General features: G+C 50.1%; 3 non-coding genes across 3 annotated transcripts; all 3 read right to left on the reverse strand.

Annotated features, from left to right (window-relative positions):
- Positions 1–1,044: 1,044 nt before the first annotated feature.
- TRNAI-AAU lies at positions 1,045–1,118 on the reverse strand. The gene has a single exon. It is a non-coding gene; the product is annotated as a tRNA-Ile (tRNA).
- An 838-nt stretch (positions 1,119–1,956) lies between these two features.
- TRNAV-CAC lies at positions 1,957–2,029 on the reverse strand. Its single transcript has one exon. It is a non-coding gene; the product is annotated as a tRNA-Val (tRNA).
- A 1,186-nt stretch (positions 2,030–3,215) lies between these two features.
- On the reverse strand, positions 3,216–3,298 carry TRNAL-UAA. The gene has a single exon. It is a non-coding gene; the product is annotated as a tRNA-Leu (tRNA).
- Between the last annotated feature and the right edge of the window lie 846 nt (positions 3,299–4,144).

Consider the following 4,144-nt stretch of genomic DNA (forward strand, 5'->3'; position numbering starts at 1 on the left):
GGGACGGACATATGTAATATTTTCAACAATAAACAATTATTAAAAAATAAAAACAATCTTGTGTCATCTGTACAGAGTTATTTTACTTCCAGGCTTCCCTGAAGGCATGTGCAGCGAACACGGGGCTGAACGCGTCACGGAAAAGCGTCCCAGCAGCTGCTCCTGGGCCCCGGGCCCCGGGGGCCTCGCCTGCCGGTCCTTCTGCCCTTGAACTCGGCAGGTTCATAACTTAACGTGCAATGGAGTACGAGGGGCCCTTTATTCATATCTGGATGTTTCCCGGCGCTGCCTGTGAGCTGGTCTTTGTCCCTCGCCTGGAGGAGGCAGCACCCCGCAAGCAACGCGAGCCCCGCCCTCCTGGGTTCGTGGAGCACCCATGGGTTCCCGGCTGAGGGTTACGGACCTCATTGTGTAATCCGGGATCGGCCGTGTCCTCTCCATAGTGCGCCCGCGCTCGTCAGCCAGACGAGGAGTGAGATTGTGCTGGGAGCCGGAGGGGCGGGGGGCGGGGGGTGACAGCGGGCGAGGAGGGCAGCAGGCGGAGGAGCCGGGCCATCCTGTCCCCATCGCGCACCCACCTTTGTCTCTCAAATCTCAAATCCTGGGAGGAAAGGATCAGAGGTCACTGCGGGTTGAGCTCCGCGTGAGGTTGCAGAAAAACAAAACAAAAAACAAAGCACTAAACCCCGCCTCCGGAAGCCGCAGGCTGGAACCTGCCACCCTCACACCGTGGGCGTTCAAGGGGCGTCTTCCTCTAGCTCTATCGCACCCCTCGCGTCCAGCTCCGCACAGACGGTGCAAGGGATCCTCTAGGCCCCGTTTCCCTGACGCCTAAATGCGCCCGCCTGGCCGCGTCCCGTGTTCTCTCCAACCTCTCCATCCTAGCTCCCCTACGTTATTTCTCAGACAAAAACAAAAAAAGAACCTGACAAATCTTATCGCCCAGCGGTGGTGATCTGAGCAATGTCTGTAATCAGATGTGAGCAGAGTCCACGATGAGGTAGATATAAAATTAAAAAAAAAAACTGGAAAAGGACTCATAGCTGGCCCGTACGGGGATCGAACCCGCGACCTTGGCGTTATTAGCACCACGCTCTAACCAACTGAGCTAACCGGCCGCCCTGAGACCGGGTCTCTCACTTAGCCTTTGTAAAGTCACAGGAGACTCGTCAGTGTGTTCTTTTTTAACAAAAGGTTAAGAAATGTTCTCTTTCCTACAAAGAGAAAAGAGCCATCCGAGATGCGGACGCGGAGGAACGTGCTCCTCCCGGGAAACTTGGAATTGCTCTAACTGACCGAGAAAACTCGCGGAGGCGCGGGTCCGGCGCTGCAGTGCGGAGCGTCCGACACGCGGTGGCGCCCGAGTGCGGCGGGGGGTCACGGGGCCGGAAGACCGTGCGACCGTGTCTCAGAGCCCGCGACCCCATCCGGTTCCCAGGAACAAGGACCCCCAAACCCACGACCATCGGCGTCCAGGGTCAGGGCTGTTGTCTGAACCGGGAGAAACGCCGAGATCGCAGGGGAGATGCCCCTCCCAACCGGGCCTGACCGGTGTCCACGGGGGAGGAGCCCGCGCAGCCCTCATCCCTGCGTCGCCTCTGCTCCCTTTCTTGGTTGGACCCTACGATGCTCCCATGTTTTCTCTGCTTTCCTACCCCGCGTTGCGTCTGCAGTGAATGGACCCCCTACATGCAGCTGTCTACGTGCTGGGCGATCTTAGGCACTGACATATGGGCCATGGAGAGCTTCCCTATGCGGCGTGTAACTTCCACCTCCGCTTACACGGAACCTCCTGGGTTGGAATCTCCCTGGCTTTGCGTAATTTTGGAAATTTGTGCGGAACCCCAGTGCCTCCGCGGGTGTCTTAGGATAACGCCTGCTTTCCAAAAAGGAGCAAGCGTACGAACTCTGAGCTCTGTAACTTATAAATGTCGAAATAGCATTTGGGGAAAACTATGTTTCCGCCCGGTTTCGAACCGGGGACCTTTCGCGTGTGAGGCGAACGTGATAACCACTACACTACGGAAACAACTGCCTGGTGGCGGTGGTGCCCCTCCCATCCAGAACAGAGGAGACTGCCTGAGTGGCCTGGCTTTGCCACAGCCTTGTATAGAAAATGCACGTTGTTGTGGATTTCCCCCCCTTTTAAAATTTTATTTCAAATTTATAAAGACAAAGACTTATAACCAAGCAAAGGCTTGACCCAGGGATCAAAATATTACACAAATTCCAGGCACTAAAAGCTAAGAAAGCATCCTGGAGAATTTTCGTGTGTGAATTAATGATATTCCCCCCTTCCTCACCACCCCCCGCCCAGTTTTATTGAGCTATAATCTACACATAGCACTGTATAAGTGGTCCAGGGTTCAAGGACAAAGTGTGACCCATGAGGAGGTGAGCTACACATAAGAATTGCATGATTTGGCCAATTTATACTAAAAGAAGCCGGGCAAGTTTGAGTAGGAATGGATCTTACGTGTATAGAATTAAAGTGAAAAGAATATAAAGTTGAATCAAATCAAATTACTTGACGTGGTCTTACTAGGCAGAGATAGTTGATTTAATATTTTAACTCAAGGGCCTGGGGACATCTCTAATTTTTTATTAATTACGAATTATAACCAATTCTTAATTAATTGGCTATAATTAAGAATAATTAATTATATTTTTAATTACAATTAAGAATATAATTATTATATTAAGTTTCCAGATTTTAATAACTCTAAAAATAACTGCATAATGCAAAAGTAGTATAAACATGCTGTACAGTTATAGTGCACATGAAAGCAAACTATGACAACAATAACACAAAACATAAGAGTGAGTAAACTTCTCACCTACACAGGACCAGCACGATGTTATCTGAAGGCAGGCATTAATTGTAGCTGTATATTAAGATATCCTAGGGAAAGTACTAAAAATTGTTTTAAAAGACATAAATGTTAAAGTGATAGTGGAGAAAAAAATCCAAATCATGAAAAATGCTCATATATTTCAAATACAAGAGAAAAGATTTTAAAAGAAACAAAAGGACACAGAAAACAGCTTAGATTTTAATAAGGAGATGTCAGTAACTATGTTACATATCAATTACCTGAACCCATCAATTATAGACAGCCATTGGAATGACTAAATTAAGGCTCAACTAGAAACTGGCCTAGTATTGCAGAAGGAATTCATCCTTTCCCCCCATAAAATACCTACTCCAACCAACCTACCGGGAGTGGGGTTCGAACCCACGCGGACAAACATCCATTGGATCTTAAGTCCAACGCCTTAACCACTCGGCCATCCCGGTGGCTGAAACAAACTTTTGTGTTAAGTATTACCAAGTTAGTACTAATTAGAACTGCTAGTTCTTGCAAGATTATGAATAAGTTTGTGAAGCTATTTGCTCCTTAGGCAACAGGGAAGAACATTCGGTGCCCTGCACCCCCCCGGTGGTCAAAAGAAAGTGAGCCCAACCTGCTCGGGAAAGATGGCCCTGGAGTAACGGTTCACCCGGCGCAGGCGCAGGGAGGTCGGCTGAGGACCAAGCTCCGATAGCACAAGTACATGCGGTGATACTGTGGACGTCTTTCAACTGTAAGAAGGTTTGAAAAATTCGTCACACAATATCGGCCCTTTTTATTCATTGACACCGAAGCCCAAGAGGCCTTTGCATGGAAATGGAAATTGTCATGTTCGTCTTGGAACAGTTGATTCTTCCCTACCCGTCACCTTCAGGTTAAATCTAAGCTCCTACAGTGGAGGGTCCCCTGAGCCCCGGCCCGGCCCATGCGTGTTACTTACTCCCCGGGACATGAATTTCCGCGAGGAGGAGGAGGAAGGAAGACAAGCTCGGGTTCACCCCTGGAATGGGCGCTCTCAGACCCACTCCCGCTCTGCGCCAGGCTCGCCCAGCGCAGGCCCCTGCTCTCCCTTCCGCGGCCCTTCCGCCCCCTCAGGTGTGTTTACGTCACATCACTCCCCGCAGCAAGTGTTTCCTGCCCCCGAAGACTGGAAGGGACGCCCGTCTGCTGTGAGAAATCCTGTGACTTTCATTCCGGGCATCAACCTGATTGTGACTAGGTCACTACACACAAACTTACCATGACAATCGGCGTGGCGCCTTTGGGGACAAGCACTTTCTCTCTGCTCTGTG

This window comes from Myotis brandtii, unplaced genomic scaffold (assembly GCF_000412655.1).
Source record: "Myotis brandtii unplaced genomic scaffold, ASM41265v1 scaffold2814, whole genome shotgun sequence".
Taxonomy (NCBI): Eukaryota; Metazoa; Chordata; class Mammalia; order Chiroptera; family Vespertilionidae; genus Myotis; species Myotis brandtii.